The sequence below is a fragment of the Podarcis erhardii genome (assembly GCF_964252035.2).
Source record: "Podarcis erhardii genome assembly, chromosome: 16".
In the NCBI taxonomy this organism is placed as follows: Eukaryota; Metazoa; Chordata; class Lepidosauria; order Squamata; family Lacertidae; genus Podarcis; species Podarcis erhardii.
The window spans coordinates 21,726,309-21,743,784 of NC_138514.1; the positions used below are offsets into that span (position 1 = coordinate 21,726,309).

Genomic DNA, 17,476 nt, shown 5'->3' on the forward strand with positions numbered 1-17,476 from the left:
CAACTCTTAGGGCTCATCCACACTTTAGTTCAGCAGCACCTGGAGGGCCAAAGGTTTTCCACTTCCACCTTACTGAAAGAAATTCCTCCTTAAATGGTTGCTTCTATGGCACATTCATGTATCATCTCTGAAAAAGCAAAATGGAAACTTACTTCCTGCTTCAAGCAAATGGCTTTAACATATATGCAAATTTAATCAACTAAAACAGAAAATTAATCAACTAACTAGCATTTAGGCTTGCACCGAAGAACCCAACTAGATGCTAAATGTTTTGGCAAGCACTCTCGGGAAAAGCTTACTGGGCTACAGTAACTGTTGGATCTATACTAATGAGAACACTTTTTATGCAATCGCCTCTCCATACGCTGTAGGAAGGAACATTACAGCCTCCCAGCATCCAATTTTTTTAAAAGTTTAATGTGCCGTCCTTGATGAAGGGAACCACTTTGTCACATTAGCATGGCTGGTGGTAGGCACAGCTAATAAACATGAACTTTTCACCTCCCCCCCCCCTTCCTTGCTGGGGGCACAGGCCAGCTGGCATAGCTGCCGGTGCCCTGGGTGGTTGGCACAGAGACACTCTTTCAGACAGAGACAGCCTGTCACTGGTGATATGCCAATCTTGGTGTTTAAGTATCACCTCTGAGACAAATTAAGTGCTCGAAGACCTGTGAAATTGCAGCATTTGCAGACTGTCATCTAGACAGTTGCATTCAGTGGGAGAAAACAAACTCTTCCAGGTCACAAGCAGGCAGGCTTTTGTTGCTGTTAAGATAGCAGCTTAACTGCTGGTGTCCGAACAACAAGCAAACTGTGTTTCTCACCAGCCACATAATTCAAATATTCTGTTGCAGCCCAAACTACACATTATGTGTAATTCTGTTATTGTTTTCCCCAAGGGCATTTGAAAAGCAAACAAACTCATGCAATCACAAAACTACACAAAATGTGTGGTTTAGCACAGTATTTTATTTATTTATTTTTTACCTTGGAGCAAATTTGGAACTCGGTTGAAACATCTGAGACATTTCAAACATCTGAGACCGTGACAAAATGACTTGCCCCAGTTTCCAGCTAACACTGACTTCCAATCCGCCAAAATAAGTTTTAAACACTGTTTCCATCTCTTTTTTGAAAACTTGATGTGTTTAGGAGGTCCAAGGTTCTAATCCCAGTATCTCCAACCAATTAGCTTTCAGGGCTGAGAAAACACTGCTCCCCACACCAAAAATAATAATCTAGATTATTAAATTAGATGGGCAACAATAGGAACGGAATGGAAGAAAAAAAAGAGAGAAAGTGAGAGAAAGTGAAATTGACAGGTGCCTCCATCCCTAAAGATGATTCTTATGTGCTCAGTTTTAATGCCGAGGTACTGTGAATTCACACATGTGGGAGGTGGCAAAGGAACATGAAGGACAATTGCCATCGTATCAAAGGCTTGCTTAGCATTGTAGGTTTGGGTTGTTTTTCGTTGGATAAATGAATCTTTAAGGTGTCCCCTTTGAGGCCCGTCTCCTGCCTGCACATATTCTGTTTTTGCAAGCAGAGTTGGGTGGGGGCAAGGGAGAGAATAAATGAAATGGATTAGAGACTCAGCTCCCATAATGAAGTAGCAATTTGTCTTGCGCTCTAGATCCAGATGCATTTGAGCTAACAAGCGGCCTGGCCTTGAGTACTGCAGAATGTTAAGTACCCCTCAGGTGGAGAGAATCCCCAGGTAGCTGAAAGAGGAGTGAGTGATGACAGAGGTGCGAGGGGGTGAGAGAGGGAGAGATAAAAGCCCAGTGAAATCAGCAGCCTCAGACTAGGTGAACCCTGCTGTGAGATAGCTATCTTTTGCACCTGCAGAATCCACAAGGCAGGCTAAGTGCTAGGGTGGGATGGAATACAGATCAAACCCAGTTCTGGGTCATTCACAGCTCCCAGCTGTGCTTTGGGGTGTTTTGGGGGAGGGTGGTGTGGGGGGGAGAGAGTAAAAGCTCAATGCTTGATTCTTCTTCTTTTTTTGAGCTGTGAAGGAAATGCAGAAGCTGTAGGAATTGTAACTTTTGTCTTTAATCTGACTTCAGCCAATACAACCAAAGTTTGTTAACCCTTGAAGAAGCCTCTTTACAGAAGATTAAAAATAAGCTGATTTCACTGAATGGGCCAGACAAGGAAACATGAAGGCATATGCATTGCTAGATAATATCAATTTAACAAATAATAAGAAGAGCCACCCATCGTCAATAAAATTCTCTAGGCAGCTTACAAAGAAGAAGCAGACATCGTGTATTATTTCAAAATACAGCAATTAAAAACAACAGGAGTCAAGGGAAGGAGAAAAATCATTCCTTTTATGTTTCCTCTGATGGAGCAAGTACACTGTCTGGGAGCATTCCTAGATCCACTGTTGTCACTTGAAGCCCAGGTGGCCTCTACTGCAGGAATGCTCATCAACACCTTTGGTTGATACAAGAGAGGTGTCTACTTGTAGGGCAGGGTAGATTCTCCATTGTGGTAATTACTGTAGCACACTCAGTGTGAGGCTGCCTTTGTGACTGGTTTGGAAGCTAGGATAGAATGCTGTAGAGCAGGAGGTTGCATTCAATGCTAGTCATACTTAGAGAGGCCCAACCTCTTGAAGCCCTGCAGTGTCTTCTCATTCTCCTCGGGTAATCATGTTGGGTCACCAGCTCATTACCAATGAAGCTGGCCTTTGGATTGCTATTGTTATTATTTAATATTTATATCTGGCCTTTCTCCCAAGCTGGGAATCAAGATGGCTTACAATGTTTATAAATGTATCAGAACACATTTAGAACCTGCAATTAAAATGTGGTTTGCCATGACAGCAGCCCAGAGATCAACGTTGTCTGCACCTTTGTTTTCAAAGGCCTGTCTGGACAGGAAGGTCTTAGCTTGCTGGAGAAAGGATAACAAGGCGGGAACCAGACTAATCTCTCTTGGAAGGGAATTCCACAGTATGGGAGCAGCCACAGAAAAAGTATCTCTATCATGCCACCATCAACCATATGCATGATGTTGATTGGACCAACAGAAGGTGGCCACCCAAAGATCTTAGCACCTGGATAGGTTCATTAGCCAGATGCAATCCTTAAGGTAGCCTGGGCCCAATGCATATAATTGGCAGCCTTTCCCAGACTTGGTTCCCCAGATGTTGTTGGATGACTGATGGACAGTTTCCTTCATTAATGGTCATTGGCCATGGTGGCTGGGGCTGGTGGGACTTGGAGTCCAGCAGCATCTGGGATTTGAGATTGAAAAAGTCTGGGCTAGAGAATTTTATTTGATGCTTCGTTGAGTATTTGCTGCTGCCATTGAACTATTGGCATCACTGAAGGAATAGCCCACTTAATGATTCCCTCTGCCTTTTTCTTCCATTGTGAATAATGAAGTCTTGCTCACAGCCTCAAGTTCCTTAGCAGCTCCCCTAAAGTCCCCTGTAAATGGATCCCCTCCCCCTCCCCCTCCCCACTAACCCAACTCTGATAAGTGGAAGAAGAAAGGGCCTGTTGAGCTGGATGTGCAAAAAAAAAAAAAAAAGGTTCTGAGGAAATTAGTGGCAGGAAAAGGTCTTTCTTTATTTGGAATGAAATACTCCTTCGATTAAGAAGAGGACAATAAATGAGGCAGGGTCACCAGAGCGCTTTTGCTTTGAGCAGAGTGACTTAAGTCTAGCTAGGTAGCAAAGAAAGGTAAGAGAGAAAGCAGATTTTTATCTTATTTTTTCATGGCGAGATACAGACTTGATTATAAAAGCAGCAAGGGAGAGGAACTTTTTTTCCTTCCCTTTTTTAATTTAAAGAAGCCTAGGGATGATGGAGATCACATTCAATTCTAAGAGGAGGGAGAGAGAGAGAGAGAGAGAGAGAGAGAGAGAGAGAGAGAGAGAGGAGATGAGTATGAAATGAGGCTTAATTTTAATGAAGCAAAATTCTCCATTAAGTAAGAAAACAGTTGGCGGGGTGGGCAAGAGAGTGTGTATGAAATGGGGATGAACCTGACATGCTATTGTGCCTGAGAGGATTAATTTTACACCCCGTGATGGGTTGGAAGAAGGGAGGGAAAAGGTGGTGGATATAGAGTAGAGGAATCTTTTGATAAAGAGTTTTATGAAAATGGCATCTAAGAGAGGAAAATCAGGGTGTGTTTTTTTTTTTGGGGGGGGGGATGTAACCTTGTGGTTAAAGGCCCAGCAATGGAGATCAGAAAAAGTGCATGGAGCCTGAGAAGATCTATGTACACATAGCTTATGTCTCCCCTGCCATTCCAGGTGTATAACAGATAGTTGATACTGTTATGGAAATCACCCTGGAGCAAGCCAACAGTAAAATACACTTAGCAAAATGGAATTAACTCTTTATTAGCAAAAACAGGATCTGCATACGAGTGTCAGGCCTAATGAGCACAGCAACTCATCTCCAGCAGATCTTGCCCCCATGAAGCGGTTGCTGAGACTGAAGGTCTCTGCATCCCCACAACTGCCTAAATCCCCTCCTCTCCAGGGTTTCCCCCAAGTAATCTGAAACTCAGGACTGGATTAAGACCTTTAGAGGCCCTAAACACCACACACACTCACACAATAATAATAATAAACCATAAAATAAAACAAAATTTTATTTTTTGAAATGAAACAAATCCTACAGTAAGATGGAAAATGTTTATTTTTGTATACTTCCATTTTATATATGACAAATTTTCTCCTACATTTTCTAATTGCAAAGTCTTTGATCAGATCCTCAAAAGTGATCTTACGTAACATACCTGCTTCTAAACTTAGTAAAGGCATCCAGCCTGTCTTCTTGCATAGTTGTTCTGTTGAGATTTTTTAATATACTTCAGCTAAGAAAATGAATGCTCAGCTGAGCAATTTTTGACCATTAATGGGAAAAAAAACTCACAATGGAAAATATCTGTGGTTCCCCACTTCCCTTGATGCCCTAAGCACCTGCTTATTTTGCTTAATGGTTAATCCAGTCTTGTTGAGACTGTGCCTGTGTGAAACTAACATCTCCTATGCCCTCTTCACACCTCTCCTAGTTCTGGGAGACGGGGGGGGGGGGGGGAGGGGAACTTGCTGCAGCAGGACAAGAAGACACTTGTGCCTTATCACCAGCCAGACTCACCTCTGCCTCTTGGCCTCTCTCCTCTCCTGCTTTAGTTTCTGCCGCTGATTCTGGACTTCTCCCTGCCACAGACTCCCCCACTCACTAATCCATGTTACCTCTTCAGATTCCAACACCTCCTCCCAGTCTTCTCCCTCTTCTCCCGTCACCAATCCCCTGGCTCTGAGTTTTCTTCCCCACCTGATTCCTCCCACCATTCCTCTGTGTCCAACCAGTTCGTGGCATCTGGCTGTTGAGAAGCGTATTTTAAAGTTGTTTTAAACTGTTTTTAATATCGTATAATATTGTGCTGTTGTGTTAATGTTGTGTTTTAATTGTTGTAACACACTGTAGGGCGAAGAGTAGGTAAGAAATTGTCGTTGTTGTCATTGCCGTACTATCTCCCCTCCACATGCATTGAAAAAAGATCTGAAAAAAGGGGAGAGAGATCCAAAACAAAGACTTCTCCAAATGACCTGTTTATTGCACATCTATCCTAATATGCTTCCACAAAGGTTACATGGAAGCCTTCATCCTGATCTGTTTGTTTGGAGTTTATGTCTTTCTATCCATGGATCATTGGCTCATACTTTTTATTGCATTCCCCCATCTCTTTCCAAACCACAAAAAGACTCCTTGTTGTGCCAGAGTGCTTTAATTGCACACGCCTAAATTTATGGTATGTGATTCAATCACTTCCACAGAATACTGACAGTGTGGGTGCACCTTAAAATCACTTATGGGATGACTGAGAACATGCCTACCAAAGAATGGAGAATTATGGAAAGTCTCTCTGATATCTAGGAGGGAATGAGTTTATGGAGATGGAGTCTAGGCTATGTGATTTATAGAGGCCTCCCCCCCATAAAAGCCCACACACACATTCACTTCAGTGACCCATGAGCTGGCACTGACTGGAGCACCAGCCTCCTGCTACTTTCTGCTTGGCTCAGTCACACAGATGGCAAGGAACTATTGGCGAATGCTTTCACTTTGTTTCTTCTTCTGGTTCCTTCTGATCATTTGTCTGTGCTTCTTCTTCTTTTTTGGCAGCAGAGCATCAATGTGGCAATCTCCCACAAACAGACTGTTTGGGGGAAGGGAAAAAAAAACATTGTATAGCCCTCCCCAACCCCAGCCCTGATCTTGGCTGCTCAGAACAACTTCCATCGGCTACAAAATGTCAGGCAAAGCTCTGCTTTCCCTGGCCACGTGGTGCTCATCATTTGCTAAACCATGCAAGCTTAATCCCCCCACCCCCACAAGCAGTGCGGCAGCATGCCTATTCTTTATGAATATAACATTAAGTAGGTGTTTTTTTTTTTTTTTTTTTTTAAAAAAAACAACCACCCAAAAATCATATTTATGCAAAGGAAGCTGGAGCCAGAGACACATAAGTGACGATTTGCTGGTTTGCAATCTACAAGTAAACAACAGGAGTCTTGAGAGAAGCAGGGAACAGGTGGGCCAAGTAAGGGAGGTGGGTGATGGCTTGGAGTGCTTTAGGATGGATTTGGCAGCCAATATGCCATTACTTCCCCTCCAGCTCCATTCCAGTGGGAAGTTCAGGACAGGACTTTACAGCCCTGGTCAGCTTCCCTGAAATGGGAAGTGGGTTCCGTGCTCAAATTGTAGGATACCAGTTGGGGCTTGGCCCCCTTACCTTTGGCAAATGTTTACTTACGTAGATTTCTTTGAAATATTTATGATTATCATCACCACCATCGTTATTTCCTAGCACAAATACATCATTTACAACAAATTAAGCACAGCATATATATGAACAGATATATATGAACAGCATATATTGTAGAGCAATAGGTCTCGCCTATTCTGCTTAAGACATAACTAAGCACCAAATTTGTTCAAATTGTTCTTAAAACCTCACATTATCCTATTGTTCCAGAACATGCTCCATTTTCTGAAAAACGTTACTCATTTGCCCTCTTTTGTTATTTTAGACCATTTCATCACATGTCCTAATTCAGTAGAAATTTAGATTTAGATGAATGCCTATTGAGATATGATGTATGTTGTGAAACTGACTAATAAAGGCTGTTTCTTAGCCTTTTATCTAGTCCAGCCTCTCAGACCAAGTGGGCCACACTAATAATTTGACACAGAATGCATGGGCCACACGCTAAAATTAAGTTTCCCTGCAATAAACTAAAACGTTCACAATATAGTTAATATTATTTAATATGTACAACCGCCAGTGGTTGCTGGTGCCCATTGGGATTGGTGGGGTGGAAGGCAGGGAGTCCGGGTGATGCCAGAGCCAAAGAGACAGCACCAATGAATTCTAGCTTTGTCCCCACCTTCTTCATCCTTTCTGAGTTCTACAAGGGCCAAGACTAAGGAGGAGGAAGCTGACAGGCCATGCCACCCACTGCTCTGGTTGTTAAGTAAGAAGCCAGATGGGTGGGGGCTTCTTTCACCCTAATGGGCCAGCCTTCACCACTTCGCTGCACATTTCTTTCATTTCTAGATTGGCAATTGAAAGGGAGAAGGCATCACCCCTTAAAGGGTTGATTACAGCCAGTTTCTGAATCCTATTTTACTGTCCCTGGAGGCTTAAGGTATCTTTGCAAAAGTCTGTTTTAATTACAGTGTGCGTGTTGAGTTGACATTGCAGGAGTGGGCATGGCAGGAGAGCTATTGCAAGCCAAAGGGGTTCTTCGGCACACAGCTGCCTTTCGGTCTCAGTTCAGTAGATGAAGGAGAGGAGGTGGATCTGGATCCTCAGAGATTCAGGACTTTTTCTAGAGAAACGAAACCATGGCTTGGAGAAACAAGCAGAGGCCAACTGCTGGGGGCGGTGGGGGGGAGAGCAAACTGGGAAGATAATGTGGGAGTAAAGAGCCAAGAAGGGACCAAGCAGGTTTTTATTTCAGCTTTTTTTGAGGAAAAATAAATAAATCCAGAAATCTGTATGATAGAGAGAGAGAGAGAGAGAGAGAGAGAGAGAGAGAGAGAGAGAGAGAGAGAACCGCTTTCTTTTCATGGTCTGCTGAAACCAGGCTGGCAAAGCAGAGCTGCTAAGATGACAATGGGAGGCTCCTTGTATTTAATTACTTCCAGCATGACTCTGTGGCTGAAAAATATAAAAATAAAAACACTCACTTGGGAGCTCCTACAGAGGGAAGACAAGAGGAGCAAATAGAGTGTAGCTGTACTTACAGTTCCATGTGCTAAATGGGTTGTGCGGTCCCTAAGCTAATGTGTTTGCTAATGCCTCTCTTTTTGCTCTCTGCAACTGTGGGAAGTGATGCAGTCTCAAATATTTGTGTACTGGGGATGCCCAGCACTGTTGACTAGGGGTCTCTGTGCTGAATATTCTCACTGGTGCCATAATACAGAGGATAAGGTTATCAATGGCTACTAGCCATGGTGGCTGCATTATCTCTCCACTGTCAGATGCACTATGTCTCTGATACCAGTTGCTGGGAATTGCACGTGGGGGACACACCGTTGCACTCAGGCCATTTTGAGAACAGATGGGTCACTGGTTACACTTGTTTATACCTAAGCACAGGCTGCCAATTCTAAGTACTCTCCCCACTGCCCCACCAGAGGATAAGTTGATTCTGGACTGACAACTTTAGAGAGTGGCTGATAAGGTTTTATTGCAGCTTGAAGAAATACATCTGGCAGCAACTACTAGTAAAAAGGCACTTGGTACATGGAACCATCATCTCTTGGAAGCCTGGTGATCTTCAACTTGTTCAGTTTTTGGAATCTTCTGAAAACTTGTTTATTCACACAGGCCTCAGTGATACCTCTCATTGAGAACAGCTCCGATTACTGAATTTATGGCTCCATTTTAAATTGGAATTGTTATCGTGTGTTTTTCTGGTTTTCAATAGTCTAGGGGGAGTCCCTGTTTCTGATTGCCCCCTTCCCCAGTAGCAGTATTCAGTTGCTGATTGTGCTTTGCTGTGTTAGGCTGCAGACTCAAGGTCAACAAAAAGCTGCACTATGCTACTATGTCCAGCTTCCACACTTCAAAAACATGTTCTAATCCATTAGTCCAACCTGGGAAGAAAAATAAAATAATTTGATATTATTTTTGTTCCTCTTAATGCAGAGCATGACATTTGGCACCCATTTTGCATTCCTTTCCAGATTTGTAACTGGGTCACTTGCCCCAACCTTCCTGCACTACTAGTAATCACAATAGGGATGAGATCCTGTAGAAACACCATTGGGAATAATCCTTTAACAGAATACATTTCTCTTGGCTGAAACATCTAGTGTGACTTCTTTTGGGGTGAAAACCAAAGGTTTTGATTCCACCCAATGGGAACCTAAAGGTGTGCTCGTTTATTTACCAGATCAGCATGTTAAACATGTGGGTTGCAAATGATACATAGATTGAATATTGTGAAGTAGACACTTGCATGATGACTTCTATACAGTGGTCCCTTGGGTTACAGACGCTTCAGGTTACAGACTCTGCTAACCCAGAAATAGTACCTCGGGTTAAGAACTTTGCTTCATGACGAGAACAGAAATTGTGCTCTGGCGGCGCGGCAGCAGCGGGAGGCCCCATTAGCTAAAGTGGTACCTCAGGTTAAGAACAGTTTCAGGTTAAGAACGGACCTCCAGAACGAATTAAGTTCTTAACCCTCCTTGGGTTAAGTACTTAATTCATTCCGGAGGTCCGTTCTTAACCCACCTTGGGTTAAGTACTTAATTCATTCCGGAGGTCCATTCTTAACCTGAAACTGTTCTTAACCTGAAGCACCACTTTAGCTAATGGGGCCTCCTGCTGCTGCCACACCACTGCCATGCGATTTCTGTTCTCATCCTGAAGCAAAGTTCTTAACCTGAGGTACTATTTCTGGGTTAGCAGAGTCTGTAACCTGAAGTGTATGTAACCTGAAGCGTATGTAACCTGAAGCGTATGTAACCCGACATACCACTGTATACACTTGGCTCTACATGCAGTAATTTAGCCTACATTTTTAACATGCCAATTTGAAAAAAAAAATGTTTGATTTGAACCTGGGTTCTGATTATTGACCTTGTTATCCAGTTTGAATTGCTAAAGCAGTGATCTCATTACTGCTTAAGGATAGTTCACAGTACTGTACATATATGGCTTTCATTCTTTAATTTCTTACAACCTCGGTTAATTAGACCTGTAGCCTCCAGATGTTGCTGGACTCCAACTCTCTGGCCACCAGACAGGGTTGATGAGAGTTGTACTCCAGCAATATCTGGAAGGCCATAGGTTCCCCATCCTTGGTTTAAAACAAACCATGGTTTAATGTGAACCAGTGAATTGCTGAAAAAGTACTGATGACATTCCTCCCTCATACTTGCTGCTGCTGCACCACAGACAAAACCACCAGGAGTTCAGCTTGTCAGGTCATCCAAACCCAGGTTCATAGTTGGTTTCCTCCAAACACCAGCATGCTGCTTGTGTCACATTAAACCAAAGTCTGTGGTTATGTGTGAACCTGGCCACCCCATATCACCTATTGCCTGTGATAAGACTTTGTTATAGTAGAATGGACACTGGCCATTTTCCAGCAGTCTCTTATGTCTCGTTTGTGGAGGCTGCAGTTCCCCTCCCTTTTTATACTGCCTGTTTACTTTCTTTCTTTCTTTTTTGTTCTTCCATGTTTTTGAAGTGCACATTGCAAACCCTGTGGGGGTGGATGAAATCAACGAAACTCCCCGAGGGGCAGCAATTTGTTGGTTGTAATTATATTTTTGTTACTTGCAAATGAAATGCAAAAAAGAAAAACCAACACAATTAAACCCATATTAATAGAAACAGATTGGCATAGCCACGGGGATGAGAGAGTGAGAGCATGTGTTTGTGCGTGCTAAGGTCCAATCCTAAAAGGCACTGAGCACTTCTAGTCTGCACAGTAAAACATGGGCTAGCAGAACTCCTTGCATCTTATGGGAAGGTTCTCAGGCCTGGGCAGGATAAGGCTTTAATTTGCAAATCATCAAAGCCATCATTCTGCCAATCTATCAATTATCAACGCTTAGGCCTGCCACTGGGTAAATGAAAATAGGGAATGTGTACCAATTAATATCACCAGAGCCGCTGAAATTAGAGACAACACGCCTGATTTCTTTGGGCATGATAGAGGCCATGCAGTCCCCAGCAAAGTGGTATGATGGATCTGTGGCTGTTCACATTGGGTTCAGTTTTAAATCCCAAGCAGGTAAATGGTTCATAGGAAGAAGTCATGTGACTGAGTGGTTCTGCGACCGAGCGCATTCTGTGCCAAAATAATATAAATGATTTACCAAGGGAGCAGGTAAATCCTATTCATGTTCATTCTGTGTTTCCTCCAGAGTCAAAGATGAGACAGCAACTCCTCCAGCATCTCCATTGGTGCAACCAGGCCCAACAGCTACTTGGCTCCTGACTAGGAATGGGGAAATTAGTCCATTTCTTCTCTCTGCTAATTTCCCATAAGTTGTGTCAATTTCTCTTTTTTTTTAAAAAAATAATTTTTATTGGGTTTTTACATTTTATAACAACAGACACACACACAAAGACAAAGACAAACAAACACACAAATACAATTACATACCCTAAGTTTCTTTACCCACTTTCATTGACTTCCCCCCACCCCCTCCTCTTACATCCCAATTCCAAAATTAATTCAGCAAGTTCTTACCTAACCTCTTAAAGATATTCACATTGCTTTTAAAAATTAAATTCTTTTGTTTATCTATATTCAACTATCCAATTCTCTTATAATCATTAATTTCTTTTTTTTAAGGTCGATCTAACTTCCCCTTCACAAATTTTCCCTTTATTATATTAATTATAGGTCACATTGACCAAGTAAAACAAAACATAACATTTTATAATTCTATTCTCTCCCCCCCCTGCCCCGGTTTCTGTCCCTTCCTAGACAAATGTCCAGAAAACAAACAAAAAATATTTCTAGCCCGGATTCCTCACGTCCGAGGCGTCTGATTCTCTGTCAGTCCCTCTCTGCCAGCTATATTGGTAGTCCTCTTTGATGGTCCTAAGACCCCGAAGGAGTTCAGTCAGAGTCAGATCATATTTTCTTTCATTCAGAATGTTGAAGAGTGTTTGCTGCGAAAGGCCATCTAGTTTTCCATACTCAAGAGAAAAGTCCCAATCATATTGCTTTGTTCTTTCTAGTTTTAATATTCCAAGTACTCCAGGGGCTTCTCTCTTCTTCTTTCTCATCTTTCGCAGGTCTGTAATCCAAAGGTCTTCTTGCTCATACTCTAACGCTGCAGATTCCTGGTTGATATTTTCCACTTGTAGTGTCTGAACTCCTTCTTTTTTCTCTGTCAATTCCAAAGGCATCTCTTCCTGCTCAGCTGCAGAATTTTTATCATACATCTCCTTTGTGCATTCAGCAGAGTTGTTTGTTTCAGGATTCAAGGTCATAAAAACTTTACTCAGAGCCATACTCTGCTCCTGCAGGATTCCCACGAGAAAGAACATTTTTTCTATCTCCGCCAGTAATTTTCCCTCTGCAGCCATTGTAATGTCACTAATTCCCCCTAGGGGGCTTTCAGTTATTTAGTAGTCCTTTTCCAATAATCTGTTACTTTGTTATTATCAATACTTTGTTTCCAATCGCCTCAGTCCAAATGTATCAGCTTTAATTCCAAGAGTTATTAAATAGCAAAATTCTTTACTTTGTCCGCCCGTTTGACAGCTTCTTTGACAGCTGTCAAACTCCTTTCACTTCTTCCTCCGGGACCCAAATAGGACACTCCCGGGTTTTTTGGGGGGGATACACACAAAGTTCCAAATTCCCTTTCTCTCCAGCACAAAAATCTTGTTCTATCAAATTTGTGAGAAACTTTTAAATCTTCAAAACAGTATTCATTCCGCCTTAATTCTCCGTTCCTTGCTTTGAAACGTCTATAAGTAGAGGGGGTGCGGACTTCCCTTTAACACATCCCCCGATCGTGCCGAATTCACAGGATAAAATTTTTAAAGTCCAAATTCCACTACTCACGGGTCCTTTGTTATCCAGTCCAAATTTTGGGAAGAAAGTCAGCGCTCTCCGGCCATGGCTTGCGGCTTCGCTCTACTGAGGTAGCGGTCTACTCTCAGCACCACGCCACTCTCCGTACCCTCTCCGCAGCCTTTAAAAAGGCTCTTCGTGGGTCGGGGAGGGCGCTTAAGGTGCCCACCGAGTCACCAAGTCCGCAGGCTTCCGCGCCTGCGGTTTCTGAGGGTCCCCGTGTCGCCGGCACGGCAAGACCCGTCCTCAGCAGAGCCGATTCCCTCCGGAGCTCGGAGGGAATCCGCCATTAGCCGTTCGCGCTAACCCGGAAGTCCAAGTTGTGTCAATTTCTCATGTGTTTGTTCATAAGTCACTTCCACCCATTTCTCAGGGTGCTCTAATCACTGAGCCACAGCAAATGTCAAAATACAAATTTCATTCTAAAAAAAAACTTTCTTTAAATCTGTACTTTTAACACAACGTATGCATTTCTAAATTTATTTTGCCTGAGAACCAAATGGCAAAGTTCAGGGAAGTGTGAAATCTGAAGGATATTTATGCTCTAATCCATATATCAGCCCAGAAGGTGTAAATTAGGTCAGTTTGCTTTTTTAAAAAAATACAGACGAAATGGAATTTTCCTTCATTGCTACACCGACGCTCCCAGAACTGCCTTCAACAGCAACCACTTCAACTGACTTAAAGTAACAGTGACAGGTGGCCATCCAACCTCTGCTTGAAAACCTTCAACGGAAGAGAGTCCACCGCTTTCTGAGGGAGTGTGGCTGACAGATCCCATAAAAATCACATTAAAGCAGCCATACATTATTTTTAACAAAACATGTTGAAAGCAGAGGGTCTTCAGTAGGTGCTCAAAAGACAAGAGACTGTGCCTGTCTAATATTCGAGGGGAGAGTATTCCAAAGAGAAGTAGACACAACACTAAAGACCCAGTTCCTATATTGTGCAGAAAATACTTCTGGGCAACACAATTTAAGAAGGATGTTTACAAGCTGGAACATGTGCAGAGGGGGGCAGCCAAGATGATCAAGGGTCTGGAAACTAAGCGGAGCTGAGTATGTTTAGCCTGGAAAAGAGGAGATATGATAGCCATCTTCAAATAGCTTAAGAGCTGTCACATGGAGGAGGGAGCAAGCTTGTTTTCTCCTGCTCTGGAGGGTAGGACTCAAACCAATGGCTTCAGGTACAAGACTAAACATTCAGAAAAAAACTTTCCGACAGTAAGAGCTTTTTAGCAGTGGAACAGATTCCCATGAGAGGTGACGGACTCTCCTGCCTTGGAGGTTTTTAAACAGAGGTTGGATGGCCATCTGTCATGGATGCTTTAACTGAGATTCCTGCATTGCAGGGGGTTGGATGAGATGATCCTTGGGGTCCCTTCCAACTCTACAGCTCTATTATTTTATGATAAAGTGATGTCTTCAGGAGGCCCTCATAGGGAGAGCACAGGGATCACATGGGTATATAGAGGGTGAGACAACATTTCAGATACTGTGGTCCCAAGCTGTATTATAGGGCTTCATACAGAAAAACCAACACTTTGAGCTTCACCCAGTAGTTTCAATGGAAGCCAATGGAATTCTTTCAACTTCAGAGTAACATGCTGAAGATATCCTAACCCTATGAGCAGCAGCATATCTAAATAAGTGGACATTTATAGATTTCCTGATTCACAAGGAAATGTGTTACTGAAGCCCCACAGAAGAGGCAGTGGGGCTGGGAACAGAATCTAACTATCCCCTTTTGCTGTTGTTGCAATTTTGCCTACTACAAGGGGTAAGATGGAAAGAGCAAAGGGGAGAGGAGCCATTCTTTGTTCACAGGCAAAGGCACTTAACAGCACAGCTGGTGCCCAAGTGCTTCATTGCATGGGAAGCCAAGACAAGGAGACATTGCATAATAGATTTAAACATTCCTGGCATGAGATATATTTAAAGTGCATTCATACAGTACTTTTCGTAACAGCTGCCACCACAGTGCACCTGAGGACTCTAACCTGATCCTTAACACGAGTACTTAGCACTTGATGCATATGTTTATTATATCTGTCAGCTAAATTGGAGTCAATAGGCAATCTGCATAAACATACAATGTGCAAAGAAAAAACACGACTATTTACTATGCAGGAGCCCAAAGGAGACACAGAAATTTTAGATTTCTGCTTCTGGTGTAATTGGTATGAAAATACAGTGCCTGCCCTGAAAAGAGAAGATCCCATGCTGTGAAAATACCTTTCCTGGCCAGGCAGGGACCAAATAATAGCAAATTATGAGTGCAAAAATATTTAGAACAAAAAAGAGAGTAAGAGAGAGAGAGAAGGAGAAAGGAACAACAAAACCAAAGAGGAAGAAGAACGGGATTTTGCTTTATCTGAGCCAATCCACAGCTTGCAATCTTCAACAATTTGTCATTTTGAGCAGGCCACATGAGCAAGCTATGAATAAAATCAGTCAATTTAACCCCCAAAATCAATGCTCTTTTGTAGAGCTGCTTAAAATCTAAGTGGAAGGGAAGACTTTGAAGCTGATTTCCACTAGAAAATGCACCACTTATGGACTGTTTGATTTGAGCTGAAGTCTGCTCAGTTTCCCCAGTACCCAGCATCTGATGACTAATTAGCAAGTTGGGTGAAAATACCTAATTGAAGCAGGCTTTTTGTTTTATTTTAAACGTGAACATTATTGCTATAGCACCCACTAGAGTTGTAGCTAGAGTTTTCCCCACCAACAACTGTAAACTTTCTTCAGCATAAAAATGCTGGAGATCAGATCAAAGGTCCGTCTAGTCCAACATCACGTTTCACACAGTGGCCAACCAGATAGATGCCTTTCTGAAATCCCTAATGCAACAGCCCCCTCACCCGTTCCTGCTCCCCAGTGCACAGTCTCTGAGCTGGAAGATTCCACTTAGCTTCCGTGTCTGGCAGCAGCTGATAGACAAATGTGCACTCTGTTAGCCCACTTAATCCTTCTTCTTAAAGTAATTTGAGCTACTGGCCATGGTAGCACCTTGTGACAGTGGATTCCATATGTGATGGAGAAGCTGTCCTGTGACTGTGAAGTCTTATTCTAATATTCAAGAGAGGATTAAACACATACACATTGGCTCCTCCTGGATATGATTCATTTCTTCTATCGGCCTACAGTGCTTACACATTGCAGACAAATCTACACAGTGCTCTAATGGGCTGGAATTTTCTTTCTCCCTCTTGACAGGCATGTTTACATGGAGAAGTGACAGTGTATGTGTACTTAATTCTCCTCCTTATATTAGTCCCCCACACAGCAAGCTCCCTATGCAGAATTGTATGTTTACCAACACAAAACTACATGGAAGGACAAAAAAGGGTTGCTGGTGAGAGAGGAGTTCCAGCAAATAATAATAAAAAAAACTTAGTAGGAAAGCATTAACCCTCTTCGGGGTTTTTTGTGAAATACCACACGCTCCTGTCAAGTTTTTGTTTATAATATTGCTTGTGTCTCCTGTGATGTAAGTCAGGCTCTGCTGGTCCCCTGCCCTAATATTTTGTTGCTTGAAGAAATGGACAAATCTATTAATTTGTGGGTTGTTTGTAATTTTTGTTAACTCCTCAGGAAAATTTATCAGCATTTTACTATAAATTTATCCTAACAAAAATATTTCTGTATGCAGTTTTGACTCATATACACATATTTGCAAACAAATTCCCCCTGATATAATGCATTTTGTATGTTGTTTTCATTGATGCATGTGTTTCTATGCACACTTTACTCTGCCATATGCTTTTTTGGGGTGTATAACTCTTGGCTGGAGAACTGCATTGCAAAATTCAGAGAAGTGCAATTTTTAAAGGATGGGTGTGATTTGGTCCACATATTGCTTTGAAAAGCACAAGTTAGGTCAATTTGCATTTGAATATGAACTGAATTGAATTTCTTCATCAGGCTTAGTTACACTTAGATCTCAAGTGTGTGCAATGGTACCCAGTGGGCGATATTTTTCTTTGTGACAGTAGGACAGAGTTTTTCATTGCTTAGCTCAGACTAAAGGAAGCTGCCATCTGGACATTCTTTAGAGCCAATCTACATGTACAGAACAGTTCTGTTCCCAAAATTTATCCTGAATCCCCCACTCAAACAATTCTCCATCAATCAATGAGAAAAGAAATTGCATTTGAGAAGTGCTGTTTTTCTAGAAAATGTAGGTGCTGGAACTCACCATGAACGCCTCCCTTGTTCTCTTATAATGGCAATGGTACCCACCTGAGAGGTGCCAGAACTGAGTTCCAGTTGGGGGAAAAAAGCCCTGCATTTGAGAATGTTCAAAGAGGAGTGAAACTTCCAATGAAATTCTCTTGGGTGGGGTATTGCTTCTGCAAAACAGCAGTCAGGT

At 42.4% G+C, this 17,476-nt stretch overlaps 1 protein-coding gene and 1 long non-coding RNA gene across 5 annotated transcripts in view; one reads left to right on the top strand and one right to left on the bottom strand.

The window, feature by feature from the left end:
* The window catches only part of OPCML (opioid binding protein/cell adhesion molecule like), a 760,205-nt gene that overhangs the window by 124,217 nt on the left and 618,512 nt on the right, over window positions 1–17,476 (top strand). The window lies entirely within an intron of this gene.
* Window positions 8,107–16,034, bottom strand: LOC309331920. 2 transcript variants are annotated; one of them, XR_014152014.1, is made up of 3 exons: window positions 15,966–16,034; window positions 11,385–11,506; window positions 8,107–8,205 (listed from the first exon to the last, which is right to left on the bottom strand). It is a non-coding gene; the product is annotated as an uncharacterized lncRNA (long non-coding RNA). The 2 variants fall into 2 exon arrangements; XR_014152015.1 differs by lacking the exon at window positions 8,107–8,205 and adding an exon at window positions 8,958–9,146.